Here is a 12890-nt window from a genome sequence, read left to right as displayed (position 1 = left end):
ATATTCGCTTAACAGTGGTTGGATGTTGACTAGTGCAACGGGCGATATCACAGAACGATAATGCACACACTCTATAGGCAACAATCCTGGCTCTATTGAATTCTGACCCTTGCTGGTAAGCATTTCTTCTTATTATTCAAGGCATACCATGATATTCTGAACACATTCCAACCTTGCAAAGTGCTTTCCGAACGACAAATCCACTGCACAACTTTTTGAAATTATTAATTCACCATGCCAAACTTTGCCTAGAAATACCATAATGACTGTTTCCAAGTTTTTTAATGCTATTTTTTTCCTGTGATTCACATAAAGTAGTATGCAACTGAATACCCACATCCAAAACTGAAACAATGTTTTTGATATATTACTTGTGACAATGACAAAGTAGTGTTCTAGTTAGCCTTTTTGTACCTTTTTAAAAGACGGACATCATCAGAAGTTGCTCTATATTTTTAAATAATCGAAAACAATATTCTTTTTTAGAATATCGGTTATTACTGCAAATATTAACAGTCCTCCATTTTTTAATTTCAGTTCCAGAAATATTAACATACCAATGAAATATTAAAAGATTAAACTGTTCTTCTGCCAAAACTTTTCAAAAATACAAAACCAATCTTGATTTATTATAAAATAAATAAAAAATCTGTTCATGCCAAGCTCCAACTCCCTCAAAATTTAATCTCTAATGTTAAATCATAATTCTCTTACATTATATCACAACCTCTGATATTTGAAAATCTAAAGTACAATAATACATACTTTTATGCTCCGGTAACGAAATTTCTTTTGCATAATTATACATTTTGTTTGCCGAAATTTGTCTTCCTAGTAAACATATCTTATGCCGTCCAAATAAAATACTTCAAGCGTTATGTCTGAAGAGGTTTGTGTTCTATATATATTCTTTACCAGGTGTACCTTTTAGTGGTTTATTATTAATTCAGAATTGTATATGCATACAAAATTTATTACGTCTTATACAGCAAACTACAAATTACACTTTCACAACACTTCAGAATCCATGCAATCGGCTTGTCACGTAACCAAACAAGTGTCGTTTTTTACGTAGCAAGTCGGTCAGCCAATAGTGATTCAGCATTGTCACAGCAGGGGGTACGGCGAGTACGTTTTAGGAACATGCGTACGGGAGAACCTGTTTAGGGCTACTTCATCTTACTTCCTACCTCCATGAGTAGGAGGTGTGGGAGGGGGAGGAAAAGAGAGTCAGCTCCGCATTAGCGGCGGCGAAAGGGGGGTGAGGTTACTGTCCTTACAAGATGTAGCAGCGAGTGACATACCGCGGAGCCAGTTTAGAGTGAATAAGTCAATTAAGGTTGTAATTCTTATGTGGGTAGGATACCACAAGTGTACCGATGATTTTCACCGGGATACGGGGAGTGTTGGCCGTTAATCGTTTAATATACTCTTGAATAAGTTCGATTTGAAGGTCTCTGTGAATGTCCGTAGTAGTCAAACGTGGGGTACGCCGTCTTCTTTTTGACAGGAGAAACCAGTCGATATTTCCGTGACGTCAAAAATTCGAAAAGTGGGGTAGGGATAGGAAATACGCCCGCCATCAGTCGTCGAGGGTGAGTTTCTGGTGGAAGGTCCAAATCAATGAATTGAAGAGTCTAGTATGAGTAATAAATGGTAAGGATGAAGAATGTCAGATGAATATTTGGGGTTTTTCTCTGTGAAATTGAGAACATCTAAGATAGTTGATGCAGTTGCTAGGATGAGTGAAGCAACGCAGACGATAATCCGAAGCAGCAGACGAGACGAAAGTAACCTTCGTCTACGACGGCACCAGGTTGAATGCAATGATTTGAGAAGTTGCATCTAAAATTAAAGGGAAATAGGAGCCTAAACTGCACTTTGTCGAGATTGATGCGTAAAATTTTTTGGAATCTACTTACAAGAAAGGTCAGCCAGTCTTTCCTGTAAATTTCATTGCCGAAAAATAGAGTGGAAATTTCGTCAGGAATAGACGTTTTTTATTTAGCAGCCAAAAACTACCTGACCTGCATATTACTCGAGACTCAGGAGAAGACCCACTTTAATGTTAATCAAAATAGCTGTTTCGAAAGTGCGTTTCCCTGGGGATGGAGACAGAAAAAAAAAGAAAAACTACTATAGTTTACCCGCGTCGGCTACGGCCATAAGCAAAAGCACGCATGTGCTCTTCGAACCGTTATTGACGAAATACGGTGGATGGATGTTAAATTGGGTTCGATTTGGGGCAGGGCTTAAAGCCTAGGCACTCAGGTCTCCGCTATGCCAGCAGTGCAGATTTTTCAACTTGCTGCCCTATGGGAAGAACCTGGTTTTGGAGACGGGTGAGCTATGTCAGCTGTGTCCGTTAGCTCAGATGATCCAGTTTTAGCTCAGATGATCCAGTTTTAGCTCGGATGATCCCGTTTTAGCTCAGATGAACCCGCCATTTTAAGGACATGAATCACCAAGGAGGGAATTTTTTCTATCTTATTTCTTCCCTATTTAAGTTCCCTGAGATTAAGGAGCACAGATTTAAGAACGCAGAAAATTACTTTCAAGTAATCTAAGATAATATGCTGATCACCATTTGTAATTAACTGTTTGATTACACTGTGTTTAGTTTTGTGCATTCATATATTTTATATGTCATGATTCCGGGAACACAGAAGAGGAATTAGCTTGCAGTCATCGTAGCTGTGCTTACAGATGAAGATAGCAAAGCAAGAACTTGATGAATTTCCAGTCTTTATTGTCACACATATAAAATCATCTCCATAGATGTTTATCCAATCATAATGAAATTTGATACATTTCCATGATTCAATCATAACAAAATACGATAAATTGCTATTTACATTGATTCTTAAATTTAAGATGCAGCCACTTTAGATGGGGAAACAAAGCGAGGAGATATTAGCAAGATGGGTGCTAGCAGAAGTGACGTAATTAACTGCTAGGGTTTTTTTTATACCAGAGTAGGTGCGGTTCTAGAGATAAGCTATGACTGGTTAGTTATTAGTTTTGGTTAGTTATTAGTTTATAATGACAGGTTAGTTATTAGTTTATAATGACAGGTTAGTTATCAGTTTTCGACGTTACGTAATGGTTTTTCAAGCAGCATTACGCAACGTCGAAAGATCTCAAATTTGTAAGAACAGATGAATTTAGGGGAAGATCACCAAATCTAGAATGTTAATTTTGAGGTCGCCAATTATTTTTTAAAGCAGCTATCGTATTTTGTTATATCTTACATATATATATTGTTAAAAATATGAGTGTTTTCAAAGCTTAATTTTGTTATATATATGTACTTTTATGGCAAAGTGTAACAAATGACTATTACTGGAAAATAATTGTTATCATAATTATCTAATTATTATATTTTATTGTATAATTTTCATTATAATGAGTGCTAATATAATAATTATAATAACTGATTATCATAATTTAACGATAGTAAATAAATAATATAATAATATTATAATTAATTATTATTACAAATCTTTTTATTTTTGAACCAAATTATATGTCCATTAATAAACACTGAAAAAAAATTTCTTAATAATAAGTTACAATAATCATACGATAATTAACGATTATTATAGTAACTTAACAAATTAAAATAATTATATTCTAATAAGTAATTATTACACTTCTTTTAGATTTTGGGGTTAAATCTTTAGGCATTATTATAAATAGCTGAAGAGGGGGAGAAAAATAAAACTTATATATATTTAAAAAAAGAATGGAAACAATCCTTGCATAAAAGATCATAATATTAGTAAATTTCACGTTAAATAAACTACGATCAAGGCAGCTACAGACAATGCTCAACTGGGGTAGATACTTGTTCACTTTTTTAACTACAGAAAGAATATTTACATTAAAATTATAGTTCCATTATTTTTAGAGACCTTATTTTTAAAACTAAGCAATGAAATATATACTGTAAAATTTGTATGTTATGAAAAAAATCTTTTGGTTTCCAGACTTGCACATCAATGTGAATCTTCGAGTTTATTTCTGTGAATATGAAAAAAGGCGCAAAACACAACTGCCGACAGGATCACCCGATGACACGAAGACTTTCCTTGGTGGCCCACCACAGGCCGTTGGTAAAGTCGCTGAAAACTGGTAGTTCGGTCCGAGGCTTGAATCCCGCGAACGGGCTGGCTGCAGGGGCGTTTTGGGTTTTTTTCCCTAATGTGTTATATGCTCCAATTTTCCTTAGAAAGTCCTCCATAAAGGCATCCTTCCCTTCCGTGTAGTGCCTTAGGGCGGAACACGTAATAAGTCAAAAATAATACTTTGGATACAGTAATATCACCTTGTTCTAATTAAACCATACCAGAATCTTCTTTATGACGTTCATACTGAAACATAAAATTAAAATTATTATTTTACAAAATTATGGAACATGTCTAGTAACAAAATAGCATAAATTTACCCTTACTTCCTCCTTCTTTATGTATATTAGCTTTTAATGGTCATCATTTGTGATCTTGATACTTGGGCCCGTCAATAGCTCAGTAAAACTCAAGTTAAATAAACCACTTTACACAAAACTCAAAAATGGACTGTATACTAAAATTTATTAATTACTCAAAAAGCCGCGTAGTTAGTTCACATCTCTCGGCGGCGTCTCAGAACACATTCAAAGCTCAATACAATTGGCCGCAAGATGGCGCTATAAAAAACATCAGCGTCATCGTTTTAGAACACAAATATTACATATTTTTCACAGATGGCGCCTCCGGCATCAACATCCAGCCCGGCCTTGAATGTTACATTCAACAATAAATTTATAACACAAGTTATAAAATACAAACACAACACTCCAAGATAATAATAATGATGGTTATAACAATTATACAAACTCAAACTTGATAATTAACTGCAAATAAAATTTAAGCAACTGAAACTTTTTCATTTACAAAAGGCAAAGGTACAATTTTTGTCATTGGCCTTTTATACGTTCCATTTTTATCTTTAAGTGTCACAACTCGTATAATATTATCTTGACCTGGATGGGTTTTAATAATTCGTGCTAAATGCCACTTTAAAGGAGAGTAATTATCCGAATCCTTTACTAAAACTAAATCTCCTTCCTTCATTTCTACTTTTCCTTTATACCATTTAGGTCTATAAATATTAAAAGTTTGTTTAAATGTTCAGACGAACCATTGTTTCCAAAAAATTTGATTTAATTTCTGAACCATTTGCCATCTAATTATACGATTTATAGTAATCTCTGTAAAATTAGGTTCAGGCAATGCAATTAAAGATGAACCAATAAGAAAGTGAGCAGGTGTCAATGCCTCTACATCATTTGGATCATTTGATATGGGACAAAGAGGGCGAGAATTAAGTACAGATTCTCGAAATCGAATTTTTTACTCTAATTTGAAAAATTAGAGTAAAAAATTATTCATAATATTCTACATTTATAGGATTTTTATGAAATTCATTTGAATTTGAATTTTTTAGTCTTTGTAAAAAGTTGGTTCTAAATTTCTTTATATATATATCAGAACTCCTACACTCCTAGAAAAAACTAATTTATGGCTTTAGTTATCCCACATTTTCATTTTGAAACATTTTAGTACATGCTTTTCCTCAATATTTTAAAATTTGATTTTTTGTTGAACTGAAATATGTAATATGGAAAAATTCTATCAAAAAATATAATTCAAACAGAAGATAAATACAGATAATAATAATAATGTGGGGTATTTGCTCCTCTTCCCCTAATAGTCATTTGAAATATTTTAGCGTATTTTTCCATTCAGCTGAAACAATAAAAATATAGAAAATATAATTCGGCTGAGAAACAAAACAGGAAAAAAATGGGTTGGCGTCAGGAAATTGATTGGTCTAAAACAGGGCTTCTTAAACTTTTTTTCAGTCAGCTTTTTATGACGGATTCTTTGACGGATTCTCCAGAATATTTACGAAAATTTTATGGGACCCCATAAGCATTGCGAAAATCCGACACACGCATGAGTGAAACTGTCAAAGTTTTCGCATGTACTGTAAGATACTATTGCAGTTTTAGGTCATTAACACTAATTTCTAATTTTAAGACATAGAACAATGTGAAAATTATTAAGTAACAGACGAAATGACAGCGTCACGTGCAAAGTAAGTAAAATGAACATTTATATTATAAAAAGGTCGAAACGTTTTTGTTTTTCTCTTTGTCTGTATTGTCTTACCTTTATCTATTTTCAGATACATTGTGTAAAAATATTTGGTAATTGTAAAATTATTATATTAAGTTAAAGAAATACCAAAACTACTAAAATTTTTTGCGACCCCTGCTGTAGATGGGGGTTGCGATCCACAGTTTAAGAAACTCTGGTCTAAAATAACGTTACAATATTTTACTTTGTTAGAATGTTGGATAACTGAGGCCACAGCTAGTGCGGTTATGGCAGGTGTGCAAAATTTTGGAATTTACAGAAATATCAAGTAGCAAAATTTTCGGAATTTAGGTGTGGAAAAGTTTTTAGAATTTAGGACTCACAGAGATTGCATAGCACAGCAAAATGTACCTGCTGAGGCTAGAACTCCAGTGCATGGTTATATTCTTGTAAGGAGTGTATGCCTGAACGCAGAGATGCATTTTGAGTCATCATTGCTAGGTCACCAGCCTACACAGCATTGTGTTCATTCATGTAAATAAGAAATAAAATTGATTGCACATTAGTTAAATAATCTAACTCATTCCTTGTAAGTATTATGCGAGAGTACGGTAATTGTTCAGTAAGAATACAACACTTGCTTTCTGTTCATCTAAAATGGGATAGATCTTCTAGCAGTTATTCCGGCAGAAGTTTGAAAGAACGGATCATTCTGCATTTAGTCAGATAATCAAAATACACAAGCTATGTACATAATACATTAAACCGTAATTCACTTTTCCCATTGGATAGCCCATGTTTATCCATTTTCATATAAGTCGTACTTTCCCGTAATTTTGAAAATACTCTATTGCATGCTGTTCTGTTGATCACAAGTCTGAAATCACTTTTTTTCTCAAAATGCAACTGATAACTTGTATTGTTTTTTACAAAATTTAAACCTAGGAGTTATGAACAAATTTGTGGGGGGTAACCAAATTCAAAAACATTTATTTGGCAATAAAAGATATACGGAATTTGAAGAGAATTTTGGATGTTTTTTAACATTTGCCAGGAATTTTAAATTAAACATTTTCATATTTTGATTTTATTGTTTTCCACTTGATTTGTGTGTTATGCTTTTATTTCCAAACAGCTCGAATCGAATTTTAAAGCAATTGCATACGCGCAGCTAAGATGTAGTTTTTTCAGCTATCTTAGTAGTGTCTTGCACGCAATTTGTAATTGTAATACGCATCGTTTATAAACTATGTTTCTTATTTCTATTCACATTTGTTGTCAAGTAAGCACATAACATTTCCTAAGTATTGGAAAATTCAGTAGCGTCTTGAAAGATAATAAAAACAATTTTGTTTTAGTTGCAATTTCGTTCATGATGGTTAAATGGCTCAAAATAAATACACAATGTTCACAAGAGAAACGGTATGGATGGACCAACATCAAATAAACTTAGAGAATAACTATTAATGAAAATGCAAACAAAAATGAATCCACTGGCTCTCTTTCTACTTCTAATAAAAAACTGAGTAAATATCAAGAGGAGTTTATTTTATACCGTTTTACATGATCCATTATCAATGGAAAATGAATATCCATTGTGTGTTAAATGCAATGAAAACTTAGCACATGGAAAGCATGAAACCTGCGAAATTAAAAACGCATTTATAAACTAAACATAAATGTTTAGTAAATAAATCAGAAGAGGTTTTTTTTTTTTTTTTTTTTTTTTTTTTTTTTTTTTAAAGGAATGAGCTGAAAGCATGAAAAACTAAAATGTATTTTTGAAAAAATATACAAAAGTTCCCGAGAAGGGCTTTACGGACATCCTTAAAAGTTTCATATTTAATTGCAAAAAAGTTAAAATATCAAACAATTGGAGAATCGCTCATTCTTCCTTCAGCAATTAAAATGACATCATTTATGCATGGAGGAAAATATAGTAATAATTTAAAAACAATAGCATTATCAAAAGATACTGTTTCTTGCCAAATTTCTGTCATATCAGACAGTATAGAATACAAAATTCTGTCTTTACTATACAATCTGATGAAACAACCGACATTAATAAAATGTCTCAATTCATTGCTTATCTGAGATACGTTTTTGAAGACGGCGCAGTAGAATATTTTCTGTTTTAATATTTGGGAAGGAAAAGCAACTGGAGAGAAAATATGTGAAATTATTAACAGATATTTTCAAACGAATAATCTTACTTAGACACACTGTGTCGCAGTTTGTACTGATGATGCTGCAGCATTAACAGGTAATTATAAAGGACTAAGAGCGTTAATATTGAAAATTGCTACCCATATAAATATTCCATCATTGCTTGACACATAGACAAGTTCTTGTTGCAAAAGACATTGACGAAGGATTGCACAAGATATTTCAGGGTTATTACTGCAATTAATTACATTAAAAGGCAATATCCTAAACAGTTGTCTCTTTTTAATACGCTGTAATGAAATAAGTTCTGTGTATGAGACATTATTACCAAAGTCAGTTGGTTTTCGCAGAGAAAAGTACTGTAACATATTTTCGATTTGAAAAATACAGTTTACATAAAAGGCGGTCGCGTGCTAGCTAGAATCTCTGGTTCTCTCTAACGAAGTCAGTAGAACTTCGCGGTTAAATACTTCTCATCAATTTGCATTCAAACGCGTTTCTAAACCTACGTTCTGGCCGGAAGTTGTAAGTTAAAATTCAGGAAGACAAGAAAGGAACTTTATCTTAAAACTTAACTGTTAAAGAAATTAACATAATCCTTACAGTTTAATTGATATTTCAAGCGACGAAATACTGTGTGTTCAAGTTAAGTCTCTAACTTGCGAAAAATTTGACTTCTCTATTGGAAATGAATATGCTGATTTAAAAAGAATGAAAGTAAATTAATTCGTGTCTTATATAAAATTGTATAGTAAACCTTTAGCTTATATTTTAAAGCTTCTAAAATGCTTATGTTACATTTCTGTGTTATATAAGATTTGAAAGTGGATTTCTCACTGAAGTAGAAATAATTTTGCTGTTAAATTAACATGGAGAACTTTTTTATTGAAATAATTTTTCTCTGTGCCATTTAGTTGTATCTACTAAAGATTCTTCTACAAGATTCTTCTATAAGATTAAAGAACTGTTTTTAAAACATTTTGAATTCGTTGTCATATTGATCTACGAAGCACTAGATTAGTGAGTTTTTATTACATTATTGACAAATATAGTTTTTAAACAAACAAACAATTTTCAGCAGAGATAATTATTTGTCAAACATATGAATGCGTTTTCAAGACGGAAATAAATAATAAGTGATAAAAAGGAAATTCAGCTAGAACATTCACATCTCTAACAAAGTAATTTGCTTTGATTTAATCTTTATAATACAATATATTTTATAATGATAAGGCAAAATCCAATGTGAAATTCAGCATTTCGTATAATTCTATAACCAGATAATAATATGAAAATAAATTTTATCTGAATGAAGTTATCTTAATACAAAAACAGTCAAATTAAGCAATTACATAAACGAATGCACTTTCAATACTTAATACTGTTTACAAATGCAAGCCAAAGTTCTGTTTGTTACTTCTCGCCCTTCAGCGCATGCTCAAGAATTACCATCCAGACGAAACTAATTGATTTTTTTCATGACGTCAAAAATTCGAAAAGTGGGGTAGGGAACGCCTGATGGAGGCCACTTAATACTTTCGTCTTATTTTGTCCACACTACTCATTTTGCTTTACTGATGACCTTTACCAGATGCAGAATAAAACGAAGCACTGCTTTCTGAAACTCTCATTCACTATATGTTCTTAGTAGTTGTAAATTATTGTAGTATTCTGCATAACTTTTTTTTTGTGCTTCGAAACCCGTGTAGTAGGTATTATCGGCCATTTCCGTTCCGTTTACCGCTGTTCGCCTCGCTTAGCTAGAAATTCTTGCTTTTGCCGGCTGTCATGAAATGTAGTTGCTAGCAGGTGCTCGAATGCTTCAATAGGAGACAAGATAGGAGATGGAGAGGGGTGACGCCAGGTCACGTATGGCATGGAGACATCAGAATGATAGTTTAGGAGGAAATTCCAGCATCGCATCTTAAAGTATAGAGGATGCAGCAAATATACAAAAGAAAATATTATAACATGATTTTTCGCTTACAAAATAGGGGTAAAAGTGAAAATATGCACAAAAATTAATAAGATATATCCTGACTGCATAATAAGAAGGGAGTGATCTTCATGGCTGCATTTGATTGGCGTTTGGCCGCAGAGTCCACATTACAGAGTAATTTGCACTAAATAAAATAAAATAGTAAAGAAAGCATAGTAATTATACTTTTCCCCAGCATCGGAAGATGGTATTTAATAATAAAAGTGAGGAATGGTACAATAAAAAGCAAAATTCAGTCCATATCAGATCAGAAAAGTCCTCACAGTCAGAGTCACGTGGGTTACTCCCTTGAAGAGTCCGACTGGTTACTGTCCACAGAGTCCGATAAACACAGATAACATAAGTAAAAATAAATAAGTAATAATATCATTCATTTCTCTACCTTCAGCGCTCTTAGCAGCATCTAAATCAAGACAGCCGGAACACAGCACGTAATTACTGCGTGCTAATCGCGGCTTAGAGAGGAACTTGGAACTTGGATTGCATTCGGAGGGGAGACGCCGTAGCAGTAGGTTCGTCGCTGAGATTGTGCCTGCTACCTACGTCCGGACCAGCGTGTACGCCCTGTCTGATTAGCGGCTGATAAGCATTTTTTAATGCTAACTACGGTTTGTATTTATGATTGTTGGATGCAATCATTCATTATTTTTGAGAGTTTACCTGATTGCTGGTTAAGCTTATTTTAGCTGTTATCTTATTTGCGTGCGCGACCTATTATTGGATTTTGATCGTACGGTTAGCTTAGTTACTACCAAACTCACACTGTCAAGGGCCTAGCTTACCTCCTCCTGGCCATTCGTCTGCCGCGACACCATCGAGTGGGCCCAGTTCCGGGGCGCTGGATTTAATGATTTTGGATTTGCGAAAATGGATACGATTTTAGGAGCAGTGAGGTGTCAAATCAAGGACTTGGAATTTCTTCGAGAGCAGAATGGACAGTTCACAAAAACTGAAGGTAAGCTTCATAATTTTTTATTAAGTTTGTATGAAATGTTAGAGTTGACTAACTCACAGTTATTACGTTCTCAAGATGATAACGATACTCATGATAGTGATTCTGCGTAAAATGCAGAGGCCTGAATAAATATCACTGAGAACAACGATAGGGATAGAAGTCCCATCAAGATAAATGACTTTACTCCTGTTACGGTTTCACGTGAAATCCCCTTAGATCAAACTACCAGTTCGGAGGATGAATTGGCGATCAAGGCCAAATGTGATCAGACCATCCGTAAGAGAAATCATAGAAGTAATTTTAAGAAAATTAAGTTAAGCAACCAGACTGAAAGTTCACCGAAAATTTCACAGCCTCAGGAAATAACCCTAGTTAATATTGACTCAAATGAAATCGCTGCTGTGCAGACAAATAATTCAGATATGGACACTAGCCCCCCCACAGTTAGTGTAAGTCATGATAACACGAGTTCTAATGCTCAAACTCCGAATCAAACACAAACTACCAGTAATTCACGGATCTCTTCCATCACCACTTTAAAAGAAACTAAGTTGAAATGGAATGAAATTACTAAACTTTTTCATGAACAGAAACTTAAATGTTATGGAGTGCAAATCCCCAATTGTATCAAAGTTCACGCTGAGAGCCCAGATGATTATAGGGCTATAGTTAAAATCTTAAAAGCACATGACATAGAGCATCACTCTTACATTTTACTTGAAGACAGGTACTTAAAACAGTCATTCGAGGACTCACTAGTAACACGCAGATAGACGATATCAAAGAAGAATTGGAAAGCCTAAATTATATAGTAAAAGATATCAAACAAATGACTAGGCGTCAGAATGGCGAGGTCTCTAAATTACTATTATTTCTTTTCTCACTTCCTAAGGATGAGGCGTCCAAACGCATATATAATGAACGATATCTATGTGATATGAAAATAAATGTCAAAGAATATTTAGGCAGACAGGGACCCCTGTAATGTTTCCGTTGTCAGGGTTCAATCATACTCAGGCTGGGTGTCGATATGCCCCAAAATGTGTCAGATGTGGTCAGGATCACTGTATAAAAAACTGCCCTTATAAAAACAACAAAGATAAGCCACTCTATTGTGTGAATTGCGGTGGTTCTCACACCTCCAGTTTTAGGGGGTGTGAGAAGTTCCCTAAACGCAATATTGACAAGACTTAATAATTTCCCTACTAGAGTAGTCCAAAATAAGTCATATGCCCAGGCATTATCAACTGGTGTTTACTCCGACATGTTAAGCAAAGCGAAGAAAGTTTTCACGGATCTTTCAGAACTTGTGTCCGTGATAAAAACTGCGGGATTTCAACTCTCCCAACAAGTTAAAAATTTAAACCTAAACAATCGAGAGCCTAACAAACCCGTTCAGTCTGATAATGGGTTTAATTAGACCTACTAGAGCTCCTATCAAAATAATGACATGGAACGCTTGTAGCATTCTGAACAAACTCCACGAGCTCTCGGACTTTCTAGCTAATTATGATATCGACGTGGCCATGCTCACTGAGACATTTGCTACGCCTAGCTCACATCTGAATATCCCGAATTATAAGTGTTATCGTTGTGATAGGTTGAGTCACAGAGGTGGGGGGTTGCC

This window comes from Stegodyphus dumicola, chromosome X1 (assembly GCF_044657685.1).
Source record: "Stegodyphus dumicola isolate Sdum_Otavi_A_Nest chromosome X1, ASM4465768v1".
NCBI classification, from domain to species: Eukaryota; Metazoa; Arthropoda; class Arachnida; order Araneae; family Eresidae; genus Stegodyphus; species Stegodyphus dumicola.
The sequence above is the reverse complement of the archived record's forward strand: the minus strand, read 5'-3'. Positions refer to the sequence as shown.